The following is a 20716-nucleotide window of genomic DNA, read 5'->3' on the forward strand; positions in this document are numbered from 1 at the left end:
AAAAGACATATTAGACTTGGTGTCTACCCAAAGATGCTGCGTTTGGGCTGTCTATTGGCTGTCCAGTCTGCTTGGACACTGGTTAACTTGCTTCTCTGGTAACTGATCTGGTACTCAAACAGATGGTCATGACATTTACTTTGAGGATCAGTTTGTTTTTCTATACGAGCTGAGATCATATTTTGTTCCTAAGGTTTGGCAATTGTACATTCTGAATCAGTGAGGTTCACACTGCCATTGAGGCTGTCCCCTACACTCCTGTGCAATGTCCTTCCTACCTGGGATTCATAATATGATGTAATCTGCTAAGATCAGCCCTTTTGCGTTTCCTTTGTAAGTTAAAATCTACTTGTAGACTCCATAAGAAAGTGAGGATTTTGGTCCCCGAGTTAAGTAAACCCCTGTAAAGGAATGCCTTCAGGCAGAGCCCCTTTAACCTCCCTAAGGTGCCATTTTCAAATACTATTAACACACAACTTTGGAGACTACATTTCCAATACGTAAGTTCTGATGGATATATTCAAACCACAGCATTTGGGTACTAGGAAGGGAAGAAAGCAAGGTTCTTCCTGGAGAACCAGCAGACTCCCTGATCTCCCAATACTGAATAAGAGCATAGCTTCTCCAAGTTCCTTGATGGAGATGAGGGTCCCAAGGGCTCTAAAGCTTTCAAGACCAGCCCATGCCTGGTGTAAATATATTTAAATAAGATGAGGGTCCAAGGCAAACACAATCAGTGCCTATGAGTCTGGGTCTGGGGAAGTGCCCAGGCGGTTAACTGAGTGCTTTTATGATGCCAGTGAGCATTTGCCTCCTCCTGTTACAATCCCATGCTCACCAGGCAGGGTTCTGAGTTCCCTGGGGTCTGACATGGGGGAGAGAAGGACTATATGGAAGGATAGTATGTAGCTTGTAGGACAGCATTTTAAATGGCAAATTAATAAATTGGGTTCATTATAATTGCTCTCTCCACGATCTTGGCCATAGAGAGAATGCTCAGATTTTCAAAAAGTAAGGGAAAATTCTATTTCTCTCTACAAATCAATAAACTGGCATCTTGCTAAACTATCCAGTCAAGACTACATTGGACTTAGTCTCCAGGGATCGGTTCTCTCCTGGAAGATTACAAGAGTGAGCACTGGAGCCTCCAACATGGAAGACAGGCTGTCCCCTCTCCTGCCTTTAGAGGCCACCCTTTCCTAACGTGTGATCTGCTCTGAGCAGCAGAGAGAGCCCTAGCTTCACTAGCTTCCTTGACATCATCCTCGGCACGGTAGCTTGTTTGCACTACTAATTTTTAATCTAACCGACTGCAAGGCTGGAATGGGTAGCGACCAGGACTGCAGTGCTGTGATCGCACCCAGCCCCAGAATCATGGCAGACAACTCACTAGCTGCACATCTTTGTAAGCTTTCTCTTGGTCTTAGAGAATGTGACTCAAGATGCCTGGGGTGTGATGGCCACCTCGTTGGAACACGCGATAGAAGATGTGGTGAGAGAGCCAACCAGGAGGAGGGAGCGCCATAGGAGGGAGCACCGGTGTGAGGGAGCACAGGTAGGGGGGAGCACCAGTATGAGGGAGCACAGGTAGGGGGGAGCACTGGTAGGAGGGAGCACCGGTGTGAGAGAGCACAGGTAGGGGGGAGCACTGGTAGGAGGGAGCACCGGTGTGAGGGAGCACAGGTAGGGGGAGCACCGATAGGAGGGAGCACAGGTAGGGGGGGATCACCGATAGGAGGGAGCACAGGTAGGGGGGGAGCACTAGTAGGAGGGAGCACCGGTAGGAGGGCGCATCGGTAGGTGCAAAGTACCTACTGCCTCTGTTGAATTTCAAAGGCGCCTGGCTCACCTGAGCTCCCACTTGCCGTTCCTACTCTCGACACACACACTACACACCAGGTTCCTCCTCATGGCATTTCTACTCTTTAGCGTTGAGCCTCTACTCTCGGAGGTGACCCAAACCTTTAGCTCTTTTCTCTCGGAAATCCCCAGAGCACGGAATAGAAATGTCCTGCTTGGAATCAAGTTCTGACTCTATGTCTTCACCTCGGAAAGTTTCCCAAATCCTGTAAGCCTCCATTTCCTCATTTGTGACATAAAGAGAGTAAGTGTCTCACCCCACAGGACCACTTAAGTGAACTAATGCAAAAGAGAAAAGAAACTTGACATACTTCTTGCCACCATATAAATATGCGATCGCTCTTAGCTTTGTTATTAATATTATCAGCATCATCTGAGGAAACTCCCAGCAACATGTGGACACACCCTGTACACTTACCAGGTACCAGACATCATTGTGAGCTTAGGGATCCCACAGTCAGTGAGACTCTGGGTACATGGTACCAATGGGAATACAAATTTCCCCCTTTGGAGCCTGTGTATAAAACTGGATGATGCCTTTAATCCCAGCACTCAGGAGGCAGAGGCAGGCATATCTCTATGAGTTTGAGGCCAGCCTGGTCTACAGAGTAAGTTCTAGGACAGCTTTCAAAACTACAGAGAAACCCTGTCTCAAACTGCCCCCCCCCAACAAAACAAAACAAAACAAAACTGGATGACACCATTGTCTGCAATGAGATTGTCTCCCATGATGTCAGTCCGGCCTGGCAAATTTTCACAGGCACAGCCTCTTACCTACCTCCACCACAGGCGGGCATTCCTAGGACTGTAGGAACCTGTCTCCAACTGAACTGGAGTAAAAACAGTCACATTATTCTGCCTCCAAGAATCCCAATCTCAATCTCCATTTTCAGACTGAGGGTGAGGTAAGAGCCAGTGGCTGGCTGCTTTGCTTTGCAGATCTTCAGGCTGAACCCCAAATCATACTTCAGTGAACCATGAGTTGCCCCTGTTCTTTACCACTACTAGGACTAAACCAGATGCACAGCATTTTGGCTCCTCCTGGGGACAGAAAGTGATGGGTGGCTTTGAGATTCTACTCTTGGGCCAAGGCTGGGATGCCATCTCCAGGCCTAAAGACTCTGGTGACTTTGGGGCTCTCGGCATCACTATAGGAGGCTCTGAATAACACTGTCGCTCAGGCAACACCCACCAAAATCTGGGCAGAATCCTCTCTCCCACGCTTCAAATCCCAGACCAGTAAAACACTAGAGAAAGAATGAATGCCTACCACCAAACTAAACACACCAGGATGCTACAACTACCTTGATGGTCAAAGCCTAAGTAGAAGGGTAGGGGGCTTTATTTGGTTCTTGGGCCCCAGGGAAAAAGACTCACAGCTGTATGATGAACATCCCTATAATATCCCCCAAAGTCAATAGAGGATGGGGGCGACAACATTGAGAGAAGAACTTGGTTGGCTGATCGGCCTCCCTCCATGGAGTTCTTTCCTGTAGATCTAGACGGATTGAACTGGAGTAACCACCCAGGGAGCGGAAGACCCCTCCTGCATCCACATCCACCCCCTGGTCTGATTACTTCCCCTTCATCTGTGCTTAAAATAGACTACACCAAACTGAAATAACCTAGGAGATTAAATTAAATTAAATCAGCCCTGGCTCCCGGGCAGCTGCTAATAAAATCATAAGCATTCGACGCAGCGTGGCAGACAAAGACAAAATGCTTCTTGGTTCTGTCCCAACCCCAACCCGAAGAAGCCGACTGCTTAAGGGTAAAGGCTACTGAGGGCATTGTTTTCTCCATTCAGGCTCAGGACGGGCAGTTGTCTCTGCCTGCTTGTCCCAGGAATTCCACTTCTGATGGGTTTGCTGGGCACCCTTACTAGAAACGCTCCGCCTGAGCCTCAAGTGCTAGTCCTGGAACAACCCACTAGCAAAGACCTCTTTTGTACATGGGTGTGCAGAAACAACCAACTGCCCTCCCCACGGCTGCAGGTACAGTACCGATAACTCCCTGTGCAAGGTTGCTTGCAGGTAGCCATCTGGGGAGTGCAAGACACCATTTCCTCTCTGGAACCCCATGGTCTTTGGAGAGAGGGGCAGGATAAGTGTTTGTACTTGCTCTCCATGGCCATCATTGGCCTGTGACTACTGAGTTGAACAGATGTTAAACAGATGATGTCATGGCTAAGCGGTTGTCACTGGCAAATCCTCTGTTGCCTCAGTCACGGTTAGAGGAAAATCCTGGACACTCCTCTTATCTTTGTGATCTCCCTGCCTGCTAGGCCTTATCTGCCAAGGTCCTTAGACTCTAATGAAATATGATGCTGAGAATGGGGGGAAATGCTGATGAAATGAGTGTATGTGTGTGTGTCCCTATGCACACGCATGCCTGTACATGCCTATGCAGGGGTCAGAGGTCAACATCAGGTACCTTCTTTTATCATTATACCTTATTTCTTGAGACAGAGTCTCTCACGGGACCCCAGAGTCCACTAATTGGCTATACTGGCTGGCCAGTGGGCCCTATATCTTCTCTTGTCTTCCTGGTCCCCACATCTGGCTTTATACGTGGGAACTAGAGATCTGAACTCGGGTCCTCATCTTGGCATGGCAGGCACTTTACCAACTGAGCTACTTTCCCAGTCTTTGGGTACAAAGCTTTTAGTTCACAGAAATGACCAAAGTGTTCATTTCCCCAAACCTTCATTCTCAGGCTGCTTATGGCTACCGTGCACTGAAATAATCACTGTGGTGGCAAACTGTCAAATGGGGGGGAAATCAAACAGGAAAACAGCCAGGGTTCTGGAATCCACAAGTAAGGGGCCATGTGTAGAATACAGACCCCCATGTACTTAGAAGTAGGCACAGGCAACCTCTGTGTTTCAGAGTCAAGAGGCTGGAGAGCGGCCCTGATCCTCTGCCCGCCATGCCCACAGCTTTCAAACCACATGGGAGACACCCGCTTTCCTAACCATGGAGGACCCTGTGGCAGTGACTCACGGAGAAAATGGACCTTGCTTTTCTTTTCCTGGTAAAAGGAAGCCATGTGGACCGGCTTTCCCTGGGACAGAGGCTAAGCGTTCAGAGGCATTGTTAGCAGGTGCCAGCTCGTTCTTTCTCGCAGCTGGAATTCTCAGTGGAAGGAAAGTTCTGGGGGTGAGAGGCAGGGGCTGCCAAGCAAGCCACACAGCCCACAGACAAAGCTGCTACCAGGGGAGGGTCATTGAAGGCCAACAGCTCAAAACACCTTGCAGAGAGCTTTGTCCATTTCCTGGCTCTAATCAGTCAGCTCCTCCTTGCTCCACATTCTGCCTGGGACGCCATTCAAAGGCCTCTGCTTCCTGGAGGTACATCATCACCTGAACCTCTCCTACAGCATTTACGCTTAGCTGGGAGTGCTGTTTTATAGAGTCTAGATAAGAGGGGTAATTAGCAAGTGGGCGGCTGAGCTGGGCAAGGTTGCCAAATCAAATTTTGCTTTCCCCTTGGCTGTTTCTGGAAAGGAGCCAGGCCAGGAGCAGGTCTGCTTGTTCAGTACAAACAAAGGAGTCGTGTGACGCTTTGGTGACAAGGTCAGACACTGTCAAGGGTGTAACAGGGGCAAAGGAAACGGGACCACATAGATGGTAAGAACCTGGCTCCCAAACTAATTTCCTGGACAGCCTGGGTATGTCTTCCGGGAGTCCTGCTTTACATACTGGTTTGTCTGCTTAGCGGTTTTCCCTTTCCAGTTCAGGAGAATCCTCCCTCTCCTGTTCAGTCTCTTCTTTGCCCTGTGATCATGGTCAACATGGACAGAGATGTCAAGAGTCCAGAAAGGGCATTCAGACTGTGTCCAACATAGTACCAGAGGTGGAACAGAAAGGACCAAAGAGATATGATCCAGGCTGTGTTTTCTGTAGTTGAAGAAGCCCGACTTGTCAGGTGGGGTGCATGTGTGTATGCATGCATGTGTGCATGCATGAATGTGTGCACACGTGTGTGCCTGTGTGTGTGTTGGGATGTGATAGCCGCCTTCAGCTTTCTTTTTCTAAATCTGAAGTCTTCGCCCAAGTGTCTGTGTAGTTCTTACTCCCTACCCTTCTGACCCCACCCACCCCATTAATCTCCCCAGGAAGGTTGTCTTTTGTGTTCAAGATTTCATCTCTCTACATAAGATCCGGGAAACGCAAATGAGAGACAGCATGCGATACTTTCTGAGTCTAGCTTAACTCGCTTAATAAAATTGCCTCCGGTTGCATCCATTACCCTACAAATGAAATCATGTCATTCTTTAAGGCTGGAAGACATTCCACCTGGCATGCACACTGGACTTTGTCGGTTTCTCCACGGCTGGACCCTGAGATTGGTGTCATAACTTCGCTGTTGTGAGCAGTGTAGTAAACATTGGCTGCTAACAGCTCCATGATGGGTTAGTTGACCTACGGCTCCTCGGGTAAATGCCTAGGGGCAATATAAAAAACGGCTCATGCGGAAGATTGCGGAAGATGTACTTTTAGTTTTTGGAGGCGTCTCCTTGCTGATTCTCCACAGGGGCTACACTAGGTTCGGTTCCCACCCGCAGGGTTTCCTGGTGTCCCCGCCCTCACCAGCATCTGTTGTTTTCCTGATATTACTGACTGACTGGGATCAGATGAAGTCTCCAATGCAGTTTTCATTTGCATTTCCCCGGTAGTTGAGGAAATCGAACATGTTTGCTTCCTATTTATTGGCCATTTGTTTCCCAGCTTTTGAGATCTGTCTGCTTGTCTCATTAGCCTGCTTATTGACTCATTTGATATCGCATTGATTTCAGTTCTTTGTATCTTCTAGATATTAATCGTCTGTCAGATGCACACTGAGCAAAGATTCCTCCCATTCTGCAGGCTGTCTTCACTCTGTGAGCTGCCTTCCCCCTGCCTCTGATGCACAGAAGCCTTTTAATAGCAATTGTTAACTTGCTTGGATTATGAGACACCTCGTGCATTGATGAAGCTCACCTCTGGGTGTGTCTGAGTATTTCCAGGGAAAACCCACGGGGAAATACGGAAAGCCAGCTGAGCACCCGCATTCCCAGTTCTCTGCATCTGGGCCCCCAAATGGGCCAAGCCCCTCTCACTGCCCTGCCTTCCCCTGCCAAGATGGATAATATTCTTCTGAACTGTTAGAAAAAAAAAAAACACCTGAAACCTTCTCTTATAGGTGGCTTTTTGTCTGGTATTTGCTCACAGTGATGAGGGAAGTCAGCAAGCCTGCCTCTGGCACCCGGTACCCTTCCAGACCATCAGCATTCCCATACAAGGTGCGTGCTATTCAAACTCATTTGAAAATCACTGGACCACAAGCCTTGCCTGCCCTCTGGCTGTAGAGGTCATGGCGTCTCCAATTTGCTTGCCATCTCCTTCAGATGACACTGACCGGCACTGATGGAAGATGATAATTCTCATAGCAACAAAACCTCAGGAGTCATACAGTTCTGTTGTCTTGCATCTTGCTACACTTTGTGGATGAGAACAGGAAACAGGGAAGTTGTGTGACGGGACCAAGGCTCACAGCCAGGCAAACTTTCTGAACGCGACACTCTTAGCACACTCTGTACCTGCTCCTCTTCTGCAAGTCAGTGCGTTCCTATATCTTCCCTGTCAGTGTGGGAAAGCAAAGGAAACCCAGGACAAGATTTCCCTCGTGGCTGGAGTGCCATTATAACTATAGTTATACAATGAATGAGTCGGGATCCAAAGGGTTTAAAGTGTCTGCGAACACATCAATCTGCTGGACTAAACAGGGTTAAACGGGGCTAAGTTGAACTCTGCTAACAGAGTAACAGGGGGCTGAGAATAAAGCTCAGTTTGTGAAACACTTCCTGAGTCCCAGGCCCAGGTCCCATGTCAAAAAGCCGAGTACAGCGGGATTATATGCACCTTGTTTGTCATCCCACGGCTGGGGAGGCTGAGATAGGAGGACCCCTCCCTCCCTGAGGCTTGCTGGCCAGTGCTCTCAGTCTGCCTGGCAAGCTCCAGGCCAGTGGATCTCACCTGAGGAATGACACCCGGGACTAGCTCTTGCTGCGTGCACACCTGCCCGCACACACACACACACACACACACACACACACACACACACGGATAGAGTAATGACCTTGGATATTTATTCAACAGTCATAACGGATTTATCTCACCCCAAAGCCAAAGCCACAGTCCTATCTAAAACAGGACACACCCACTGTAACTCAGGCATAGCCCTCTGGAACCTGCTTTATAGGACATTAGTCAGCTAAAGTATGCGGAACACTTTTTTTAAAAAAAAAAAAAAAAAAGTATATTAGCATCCTTCAGGATCCAGACATCCTGGAGTTTAAGACCCCTGTGATTTGGGGGCTGGAATGGGGTTTGAAACAGGTTTTAGGGTTATCCCAAATAGGTATTAGGAAGCAACGAGCCTGGACAGGGCTGTTCATTTGTTTATTTTACAATTGCTATGCACCCACTGCTCTTTGGGCAACGGGTTGCCCATACCAGTTCTCCCCTGACTAATCACTCAGATGATCTCTGAAATGACAGCAGCAACATATACCAGGGAAACACGCTCCCACGTACCCTGTACGCTGCACTTCAAGCGTCTTATACAAGCACCACCAGGAAGACTTCCGCAAACGCAGGCTCTCCTGTTATGTCCCTGCCTGCTGGGCGTGCCAGATAGAGCCCCTGCCTCCAGTGGAGCTGGTGAAGTGCTACTTCCCTCAGGAAACCCCCAGACCCAGCACCCTCACCTTGAAAACTTTTATAAGAAGTTTGTTTGCCTTCTTCTGTTCTATCTCCATTATTCTGGGGGGGGGGGGGAAGGAATGCCTGCCTGCGTTTGAAAGGGGGACCCTGACTGTCTCTAATTAACCACAAACCTTGCATTGATTACAAAGGAAAATGGGAGTTAGAAAGGCCCCGTGGGGGTGCTGTGCTGTAGACCTTCCTGCAGCTGGCTCCAGCCCACTCTATTTAAACCAGGATATTTTAGAACCACCCCAGGAGCTGAAGAACTTAGCTTGTTTTTTTTTTTTTTGTTTTTTTTTTTTTTTCCTTTCTGGAAATCTGTATCTTTCCAAGTGGCAACGCCTAGGAGCTGAGATGAAGAAAGCCTGATGTTTCCTTGCCAGTCTGGTGCCAATAAACAGAGCGTGAACACACGTTAATTGGAGGGGCCTTCATAAAACATGGGAAAGAACAGTTTTAATGGGGCAAAGCAGTTAGTGTTGGAGAGCACCTAAGATAGAATCCGCTCATCCGGGCTTTTGGTTGGACCACCCTTGAAGATGACATAGATCCACAGATCAATGATAATCTCCGCATTTATTCTGGGACATTCCATCGTTGAATCTAATGACCTCTAAAAACTGCTCGAGTTTTCTTTGGGCCATTCATCTGTTGTTTATTTCTTCCTTATCTCCACCCCCTCCAGCCACGCCTCTATCAAAGGGTTAAAGGAGATTCAGGGGAAGCCATTAGAAAGACAGTGTTTGCAAGCTTCTAAGAGATGCCTTGCTTGGCCAGTGTGTTGACTTTCTAGAAGACCAAGTTCCTTGCAATAATTTCACGGCAATTAATCTTGTGCTTAAAAGATAATCCTATAATTAGAAGCAATTAAAATCCCTTACAAGGATGGCCTTCTCCATCAATGTCAGTGTCTCTGTATGCTAATGGGGCAATCTTGAAAGAGGCCCCAGATATAATCCGCATCTCACCTCCCAGGGACACATTCAAAGTCTACTTCCAAGTGGCAGGAGTCACTGAAGTCAAAGGAGATGATGACTGAGCCCCCTGTAAATATTCCGGGGGCTGGAGATGATTTGAGATGGGAAGACAGAAGCCAAGTCACTTGCCTGTGGCACCAGGGTACTTTCAGGGGACGAAGACAAGGGCTGCATTGAGCAAGTGACACTGGCAGCCCTTTGCCCCTCACCGGAATCTTGCTGCCTCCCACGGGCACCCAGTGACTAAGCACCCAGCATGGAAAGCTATGTTCAAATCACGGCAGAGAGAACCAGCGTGAATAACAACCCGTAGGAGGGCACACCGCTAGTTAGTACACAGCTGACATTTAGCTGTGCCACCGTGAAGTCAGGGCGCGGCGCCCGGATCGGGATGTAAACAGTGACAGCTCTCTCCTTCAAGGATGCAACTCCTTTGTGGGCTGGTGCACACATCTCTGAAGGGTTCCAAAAGTCATGCGGCTTCACGAGTTAGGCTAAAACAGGGCGTTCTAACTTAATCCAGATGGAGAACTAAAATGGGAAGAGTCTCTTGGATCCAGGATATTAGGAACATGGTCTAAGCCTGACTGAATTTTTGTATGCTGTGCCTTGAGTATCCCCACCGCCACCACCATCATCCGTCTCAATAAGAATACATTAAGCACTGACTTGAGGATCCAGCTGGTAACAGGAAGTGAGACACTCTAACTTCAAAGGGCTTTTTATGATCTGGTAGAGGGACACTGACATGGATTTCATAGAGAAAGCGACCTACTTTAGACAAGCCACGGTGAGGAGGAAACACCACGGAAGGGGTCAGAGGCAGTAATGAGAGATGAAACGGGGGGGGGGGGGGGGGCAAAGTGCCGGCTCCTCAAGGGGTTGCATGGAGCTAAAGCACTGAGATGCCCAGCCAAGGCAGATAGAGGATGCAGACCCACTTTGATCATGCCGGCTGTGACCCGGAAGCACCTACATTTGACCGGACAGCATGCAACAGTACTTTCTCGCACGTGAGTGCTGCTGCGTGTGTTTTGGCTCATAGAGGCGGGCTCCTGTTCTCTTTTGCCAAAGGATGCATGTGCTTGTTAGGCGTGGTGATGGCTAGAGAGGTTTCCTTCCAAGTCTAAGACTGAGCGCAGCAGGGCTCGCTGTCGCTGAGGGAAAGAAGCAGGGCGGTAAGAGGCCAGCGCAGCTGACGGGAGGATGGGCACGCGTGCCCGCTCCCGCCGTCAGGATGTCCTGAAGCTGAGTTGGCCTCCACCTTTTCATGTCTTCACTGTCGCTCAGGAACAACCTCGGCTGGATTCCCCACTGCCACTTTCATTACAAGTCATTACCTAAACCCTGGTTAAGTGGAGGCTGCAGGGGGATGGTGGCAGACCCACACCCATAATGGTGCTAAGAGCACGGCCATAATTACGGGAAGCTCGGGGCCAATGCGGGGTAGTGTCGGCTATCAACTCCAGGCGAGAAACGAGAAACTACACGCACCTTCAGCAACAGCACCCTGTGCCTAAGCTGAAGAAGTGTCTGTGAGTTAGCACGTGATCGTTCCCGGGTTATCCGTGTTAGAGTGTGGGGAGGGCATGCTGGGACACACAAAGTGGACTGTCCTCTGGGCTGGGCCTAGAGCTCTCAAGTTTCAGTTTCCTCAGTTATATGATGGTGATGTGGATTACAATTTTTATAATAATTCTTAATTCTTAATGATAATTATATTAAGAAATATATCTGCATGGTGGGTGCTTAGTCAATGTTGGTTTCTCTTCTCACTCCACCTGGGCCCTCAATACTAGCAGCACCTTTAGTTGGCCTTAATACCTCTTTCCCTGCATCTGCTACTTGTATCTTAATTGGATGGCTAACCGTCAGCGCCCTTGCTTCCAAGAGCCCGCCCACAGAGAGACCACTGGAAAATGGGCGCCCTTGATCGTTGTCATCGTTACTTTCTGAGAAGGAGAGCAGTACCCTTCAGACAGTGGGCTTCTTCTCATCCTACTTCCTGGTCTATAAATGATAGAATCCTGTTACTGTGTAATGTCACATGGGAAGGTATCATACCCTCCCCCTCCCACCGCACACAGACACGGTGACTGTTGATGGGCCAGCAACACTTCTAAGACACGTGCACATGCACTAGAGAAAGTACATTTGGTCAAGAAAGCACAGCTGCTCCCTGGTACAAAAGGACTTTCCTCCAGCTGCTTTTAGGCCCAAATGACTAAAGTCCATTCCTCATATAGGCAAGGGTACTAAAGCTTGTCTATGTCATTTTTAAAGAGAGAAGACTGCTTGAAACAAAATATTATACAGATTAGCAATGATCTGGTGACCTTGGTAGAGACAAAGGACTCCCAGGGCCCGAGACTGGAGACTGAAACCCAAGGAGAAGGCACCCTCCAAGGCCTGGATGTTGATCGAGGGAGGCTCCTAGATGTGGTTCTTTCAGTCCTGAGCCCTCTCAACTCATCACACACAGTCCATGAGCCCAAACTATACTCCTTGACTGGCTAAGCTTGCCTTCTTCCTCTTCTACTCAGGCTATCTGGAAAATAGGCACAATGCACACGGTCTCAGGTGGCTTGCAAACGCTGGGCATTTCTGTGCATGGAAGGAGACAGGATGCTGTGGTCTGCAAGGGCACATGGTGACAAGTCCCATGCAGCTGCCCCAGCTGGCTCTGAGGAATATTCAGTGCCTTGCTACATTAACTGAAGCAAAGGGTCACGTAAGAACAGACCACAAACAGGGCTTCAGGGCCTCTGACCAGGATTCTTTTGCTTGATTTCCACTGGGGGCTGTGGGCAGATACATAAGCTCAGTGGAGCACAAGAACCAGACAGGGAGGCTGCACTGCCTGGGCGATCAGATGTTGCAAGCCTCAGGGCTTCCTTCTAGCCGGCAGTGCTCCTTACAGAGGGCACCGAATACCCAGCTGGCTAGAACAAGGCTCCAGACATACCTAATGCAGCCCAGCCTTTAGGAAATTTGTGCTTGGTTTGAAAAATTTGAACCAATTTCTAACAGTGAAGCTGCAAGAACAGTACAATGAATACCTCCACGCCCTCCATTTATATTCTCTAATTATCATTAATACCATTCTATTCCATGTGCTCTCATCTGCACAGTGCTCGTGCTTCTGTTTTTAAATGCTGTGTGTGTGTGTGTGTGTGTGTGTAAGCCAGAATCCAGGACAACCTTGGGTGTCATCCTCAGGAATCTCACCCACCACCTTTGGTTTGGAACTCACTGGTTAGGTCAGACTAGCTGACCTGCAGAGTCCCAGAGATCCTCCTGTCTCTGCCTCACTGACACTTGGGTACAAGTGTGGGCTACTATGCTAGGCTTTTTATACAGGTGCTGAGGATAAAACTCAGGTCCTCATGCTTGCACAGCAATTACTTTAACTGAGCTGTCTCCTCAGTGTGTGTGTGTGTGTGTGTGTGTGTGTGTTGTAGTTGTTGTTTTTATTGACCCATTCGGATACTACACATGTCAGAATAATGATCCCCAAGCTATTTCACAACCCCCTTCATAACTACACACCGCCATTGCCACTCAGGAACTTTACACTGATATAAACACATTACCACACATTCCCCCATGGTCCTCAATGCCCTCTAGAGCTGTTTGGAGTTTTGCTTCAGATCCAAGATCCAGCGAAGCAGTACACATGGCATTTGGTGGCCATGTCCCATTAGCCTCTTTCAATCAAGAACAGTCCCCTTGACTGTTTGTTTTTCATGAAATTGGCAGATTTTGGAAAACCCAGGTGAGTTATCCCGCAGAATGTCTCAGTATCTGAATTCATTCACTCATTTCCCCTGACTCAGATGATAAGATACTGGTCGGAACACTGACGAGGACACTGTGCATTTCCTAGGCCACCCTACCGGGAAGAACATCTTTCCAGTTCGGGCCATTTCTAGAGAAGCTGAGTGCTGTGAGCTCAGTGTTTGTCTCCATCCTCCCTTGGGCTCCCGTATTGAAACCCCCGTCTCAATGAGACGGCGTTTGAGAGTGGGGCCTTTGGGAAGTGTTGAGGAGATGAGGGTGGAGTACCCGTGGTGGGGTCAGTGCCCTTATAAAGAAGGAGAAAGCAGGCCTGCTCTTCTTCATGCAGAGAGAAAAGAAGACGGCTACCTGTCAACCAGGACGAGGGGCCTGACTAGTCAGACACCAGACTCCAGTGCTTTCATCTTGGACTTGTTGCAAAACTACGAGAAATAGATGTCTGCTATACGGGCCATGCAGTTGATAGCATTGACCTTGAAGTTGCTTACTTGAGTAGGGCAACACGTATCTGATTGCTACTGAAACTCCGCAGCAAAACATTTGCCAAACAACAGTATTCTGGCTGTGCAGCCTGTGCTGGGACCCCAAGAACACTGAAATCAAATATAGGCTTGCTCCTCATAGGGGTTTTGGTATAACTGAAGTTCTGCTGTATGTTCAGAGGACAGGGAAACAGCACACACACGGACACCTTTTGAGCCAGGGTTCTATTGACGGGAACAGGAAGTGGGAACATAAGCTGTGGGAAGGCAGCAGCAGGCCCAGGGTTGGAAGCAGTAGGGTGGAGTCATTAAAACAGCTCTCACCTTCATACTGAAAAGAGTATGCCCCGGGAGTACTGAACACCCTCAGCTCCCAGATCTTGGATTTGAAGTACTATTTCTTACTTTAAAACAAGCAAACATAATACAGCAGCAGCAGCAGCAGCAGCAACAACAACAAAAACTTCCTTGAAGCAATGACTGAGGTACTAGGTGAGTTTTTGTATTCTAAAAAGAAAGGAAGTACCCAAGAGAAATAGCAACACTTAGGGGATTACATCAAAAAGACATTGGAGCCAGCTGGAAGAGGCTCCCACTGTCGCAAATTGGGACAATTTGAGCATTAAAAAAAGACACTGAAAAATTGACTTGTGAGCCCAAGTCAACATCCCCAGCACATTGTAGGGAGAAGGAAATGGAAGCAGTTCATTCAGAAGACTACCAAGTGATGGAAATGAGGAATTACAGAATTAGAACATGACCATTTTCTAGCCATGAGTGTGTAACCATGGATCAAGGCTCTTTAGTAGATACTTTCCTTGTTGAATGACTGCTGAACTCCAAGTACTTAAATGTCTAGTGCTGAGCACAAACAAGAAAGATATCTTGGAGTGGAGGGGTCTACTGATACCACCTCAACAGGAAGCTGAACGCAGCATTGCTAGCAATGGATGGGATAGTCAGAATGCATCTGAGGGTAACTGACTCCTGGATGGCATCCCTACTCTATGCCAACCCAAAGGACCTGATTCCTCAGCTGTCACCTCCTGTGTTCCCAATCTGGCTCCAAACCCCACAGGCAAGACACTGTTTAACAGAGATGACCCCTAGCTAGCAGCTTTGCCTTTAAACAAAGCAGCCATTCAGCTTTTTCCTGACGGCATCCCATTGGCTATTCTACAACCGTCTGCCCTCAGTGAAGGAACTTGCGTCTAGCCTCCCAGTAATCTGCCCTCAGTGAAGGAACTTGCGTCTAGCCTCCCAGTAAACTACAGGCTATTCCTGTGCTCCGTCACGGGCACAGACAGCAAGTCCATGGTTATTGTGAACACTGGGTGAGAAGACATATGTTCTATCTGTTCAACACATAACTGCCTGCAACTAAGGGCTCCCTGTGTAAAGAAGAATTGAACGGAAAGCCTCCACGACATGGCTCCTAAGGACGGGGATGGTCAGATCCCTAATCCTTTGACAACGGAGAGAAATATCATCCCCTGACCCCACTCTCCATTTCTCTTTTGAAATCCTCTATGACATGGTGCTTCTTGGACACGCTCTGTACTCTGCCTAGAGAGCCATCTTTTCTGTCCTCATGGCTCTTCTATTACTCCCTATATGAATCTGTCACCTTATTGTGTTTCAATTTTCCAGGAGATTAAAAACCTTTATCTTAGAGGGCAGATCATTAGGATATAGGATGTTCAAAGGGGAAGTGAGACTTTGCATACCGAAAAGAAGCTCATTAAACCCTGAAAGCAAACAATCCAAAGGTGTAAGGAAGTCCCTGAAATTGACCATACCTCACTACCCTGTCCCTCTGCAAGCATATATAAACAGTAAGGACACGCTCAGATTAGACAAACTCCCTGAAAGAGTCTCAGACCAACCAAGCTACTTAGAAAGGCACTCTCTAACTTGTGAAGAATAATCTAACGCTAAACCTCAGGTTGTATGATACAGTGAGCTACAGGCTTACAGCTGTCACCCACAAGGCAGGTTTTGATGATGTAGCTGCCTTTGAGTCATTTCTGTCCCTATAGGTAACCCCTCACTCATATTCCTGTAAGTGTACCCCAATAAAACTCATTGGTTCATCAAGCTGGACTTGAGTGGTATCTATCCTTTGGTCTATCATTGGCCCCCTACATGGGGTGAATAAATAAATGTTCATTCACACAACATACCTTCAGCTTTATTGATCAGTCAAGGCAGCTTCCTGCAAGCCCCCACTGCTCCTAAAGGGACCTCGTGTGCCCCATCATTTCTTTGCATGTTGAACTCCCCCATAAACATCACCCACTCCATAATGTGCTTCCCCATCGTAACCATCTGAGTGCCCTGTTGAGATGCTGGTGTGGAATGCTGTTCTCTGGGCATGAAATGGATGCTACCATCTTGTATCAGAGCAGTTATGATTATCTGCAAGGAATCCTCATGGGAACAGACCTATTACCCCTACTTTATAGAGAGAGTGGGCATAGGGTCACGGGGCCCTCACCTGAGATTATAGCCACTCCTTTTTCTCTCATACTCCTCTCTGTGAACTGACTGTGTGATCATATCTGGGACTTCAAAAAATTGCAATGGCCAAATGCACCTGGTTTCTGGACTTGCTATGGGAGGGAAGTTAACTGAAGCAGAAATTTAATCTTTGCAGCCTTAGAATGCTTTCGATTACACTGGGGTGAGACAATCTCTGTGGTGCAGCTCTTTGGATCACCCACACTCTTGTAAATAAGTCCAGTAAACTCAATGGTCTACCAAGATGGACTTGGTTAGAATGATTCTCTTGGTCTGTCACTGGTGCCCTGTCTAGGGTGGACAGACACGGTCTACAATTATCCAGGAGAAGTCACAAGCTGATGCTAAGAGAACCGGAGTATCACAGGGAGCTAAGCCTCATTGCTTGGGTTCTGTATTAAATATGCTACGAGGAGGTGGAAGAATTGATGTTTCAATCCCACAACATGGCGGTCGGTCTCAGCACCCAGGAAGGAGAGACCCTGGCCCTGAACAGTGAGTGTCTTAAAGCCTAAGAGGAAGTTCAGAAGGGGAGGTCCATGTGTGGCAAGGGCCACAGGCCAGGAGAAGGGTATCCCATTGCCCACCCCATGAGAACTCAGGTTAGAACATCAATTTCCACGCTACATTAACAAACCAAAGTATACGAGAAAATTATACTCTTCCTCAAATAATGTATCTGTGGGAGAGACTTGTTCCTGAAACAGCCAGGAAGCAGGTGGTATTTCTCCCTCATTTACTTACAACATTAAACTGAAAATTGCTTCTCACGAGGAATTTCTTTTATCATTCCATAACAAATAAAAAAAAGATACAAGAATGTAGGAAAGCTTTTTAAATCTCCGCGGATGGGCTAAGGGGGCAACTGTTCTGATACCAACCAGCACCCCTGCCCAGAGGCGACAATATAAAAATATACCAAGGAAGAGGATGTCATTCCCAGAAATGCTGCGCCAATTTAGAAATCAAACTTACCTCTGATTTCAAAAGGGTGATTCCATCCCAAAGCGGAGCTCCCACCGGGAGCTCCTAAGTTACTTTGGAAATTATTTTCAACCTGAGCAAATCCACATAGGTGAAATGGGGACTCAGCGAATCTAGCAATTAACACAGCTGCTCAGGGGTTCGGCTGAAATGCATTTTCTAAGAAGTTGCTTGCATTTGGACCCTAAGCTCTGCTCATTGTTCTCTATTGCTCATATGTGCGTTCTCATTAAAGCCACGCTAATTCCCACGTTCTATTTGACCCCTCCCTGCGAGCGCTCTTCCCTCTACCTTTTGAAGACTCACAGCGGTCTCTTTCAAAGGGTCTTTTCTTTCCCAGTCCCCTCCACTTCCTGAGCACTTGCCCGTAGTGTGCTATTTTGGTACCACATAATTTGGCAGTTAATGACACTTGGATTTGGCTTGCTCTTTAATCCTTCCACGTGGTCCCCTTTTCTCCCCTGGTTTTAAGTTCCATGTTAGGATTTTCAAGAGCGTCTTGGAGCATTTTGCTAAATGCAAGTTTGCAAAATATTGGTGGGTTTATTGTTTGTCCCAAAGGGAGCTCTCTATTCAATAAGAGAAACTCCCGGGCGTCTCGGAGCCTAGGTGTGGAAAGGAAGAGCTGGGGTCTGGCCAATTCCATTACCTTCTTCTCTGTGGCTTAGGGCAATTTCTATCTTTCCTCCCCACATCCTGGCTCATCTTGAAGATATGGGCAAGAATGGTTACCCCCCTGATGAGAGTGCCTGAGGAGCCAACAAGACAAGGGACCTAATGTGCATGGTGCAAAGAAAGACGAGGTACACCCTGGGCACTACAGAAGTGGTAGCTGCTGTTAGCTGTTGTCAACAGGTTTTCTCAGGACAAACCGTTGCCTGAACCATACACCAAGGAGGAGGTAGCAGGAGGGGAATGGTAGGGCAGATCATCTGTCCCTAGAAGGACTGCTTAGCTTGTCATTCTCCTTGATACTATGGAATGCCAAAAGATGTGAGTTGGATGTCTTCTCTTTGAGTCTGTCTAATAACTAACTGGAAGTGGTGGCACCCATCTGTATACCCACACTTAGGAGGCAGAGCCAGAAAGATAGATGGAGGCCAGCCTGGGCTACATAGTGAAATCTTGTCACAACCCCCCACCCACTCCAAGATCATAGGATGTGTTTGCCTAACATGTGCAAGGTTCTAGGTTTGCTCTCCAGTGCTGTCAAAATAATAATGTGATGTTCAAGATATTATTACTAATTAGCTATTTACTTGAGCCTTACTTTCTGAATTTAGGGCTGTATTTCCTTTGCATAAATAACTGAAGCTTAATTTACTTTGTTTTGGTTTTATAGAGTCATGAATTTTCAGCTAGTGACCTCCCACTGAGCTATATCCAGTAACTATCTTAGAAATAGATTCCCATTCTTATCAGTACTATAAAAGTACAATTAAAGCATTTACAGTTCCCATTTTCAGGAGCAAGCTACTAAATTTCCTTGTGCCTCAATTTCTCCATCTCTAAAGCAAGATTCATAAAGCAAACTTTTTTACAGGTTTAAGTTAGATACAGAAAATACTTAGAAAGTAGCTGGCCTTTTAAAAAAGCTGCATGGGAACCTATTACTGTAGAAAATTCTTAAAATGCAAACATATATAAAAAGGATTTTAATAGATTTTCTCTATGATGGGGGCATAAAACTCCAACTCCAAACCATATACTATCAAATAAAACCTATAGCATCTCTTTTTGAATTACTGGTCTCATAACCCTTCCCAAACATTACAAGCTATTTCAGTGTTCTGTGTTACCCTGCAGAATTTGGTGGTAAGATTCTATTGTGGAAGATAGCACACACCAAAGACAAAGAACATGAGAAATCTAGTTGGTACTCAGCTGAAACTTTCACCCCTACTAGGCAGTGTGCATAGTGATGGAAGGTACTGTGCAGGTTACCAGTCTTGCCCAGCGGTGAACATTGCAAACTACAATAACCTGTCTGGAGAGAAGATATACCCACCCGTGCAACAGTGGCACCAGGGTTATGGGAACAACCAACTACTTTTTAGTTTTCTATTGGATTTAAGACCCAGTCTGTGAGATGGGACCTGTACCCAACACTGCCAATGAGACTAAGAATCTGAGGCCATATAGATTTGAGGATATAAGGAGAAAACTTTCTACTATCATTCTGCTAAATAAAACAATTCCTAATGACATATTGCTATACTTATAGATCAGTGCATTGGTCAACCCTCATCAGAGGAGACTTTTCTTGCAGTAGATGGCAGCTAACACAGAAACTCCCAACTCCTGGCCCCACTTTTCCCATAGGCAGAGTGATGACTTTGATGACAGTATTGACTTCATAGAAGGGAAGCACAGGTAAAAGGTTTTGTCTTAAAAATACCCTCCATGAGGATATCCAGAATAACACCTCAAAATTCTTTAGCTTCTTTGCATTCTGACTTGAGAGGACAGCTCTGGGAAGAAAATGTGCTTATTTTTCAAAGAAAGAAAGAAAGAAATGCTAAAAAATAACCAACCAATCAACCAAACAACCAAACAACAAACAAAATCCTCTCCAAACCCTGAAGACTTTCCCAAAGTAAAGCTTTCTCTGAATTCTTTCCACTTTCTTCTTTTCTTAAACAGATCTTTCCTGTGTCTTTTGCTTATCACATATTTTTATGTGTATAGATAAATTGTTAAAGTCAGTCTTTCCAACAGTTATGAAAGTTTAAAAGCCATAAATACAAATGGAAATATAAACCCTTCCTGATAAAATGATGAGGGGAAATGAACAAGCTTATGGTCACTCTACCAGGGAGCCCCAAGAGCAAGTGCACAGACTGTTCTCTGAGAGTTAAATCATAAGCTGACATGGAGGGCTGGGCTTTAGCTTAGTGGAAATCACTTGACTAACAAACACAAGGCCCTGATTAAGTCCCCAGGATAGCATAGAGAGGCTGGGACATGTTGAAGACACCGATAGGTCATAGGTCACCAAGATATCGGGATAGTTTTGTTGAGTGTGTACCAAAGTGGGTCTGGAAAAACCAGAAGGAAATTCAGACTATGGCAGGAGTCATACAGATACAGGAAGGAGTGTTACAGTCTGTGGATAGGAACTCCACACCATGGCTGGGCCATTGGTTGAGGATGTATATGACAATTAGAGCCTGAGGGTTTAGAGGCAGATGGTTCTTTTCTGGTTTCCCACTTACTAATTCTGCAATGCCGCAAGCTCTCCAACCCCTGCTCCTTGTCTGGAAAATGAGGCTAAGAATCAAGTGTAGAGAGAAGTAAATATCACACATGATGTTTCTGACGTCATACCCGACACAGAGGAAGCACAT

The 20716-nt window shown here is 46.9% G+C and overlaps 1 protein-coding gene across 1 annotated transcript in view; it reads right to left on the reverse strand.

Annotated features, from left to right (window-relative positions):
- Positions 1-20716, reverse strand: part of Prkca (protein kinase C alpha) — a 387467-nt gene that overhangs the window by 94930 nt on the left and 271821 nt on the right. The gene's annotated exons all lie outside the window — the stretch shown is intronic.

The sequence above is a fragment of the Alexandromys fortis genome, unplaced genomic scaffold, assembly GCF_014885135.2.
Source record: "Alexandromys fortis isolate MF-2015 unplaced genomic scaffold, M_Fortis_MF-2015_v1.1 scaffold_156, whole genome shotgun sequence".
In the NCBI taxonomy this organism is placed as follows: domain Eukaryota; kingdom Metazoa; phylum Chordata; class Mammalia; order Rodentia; family Cricetidae; genus Alexandromys; species Alexandromys fortis.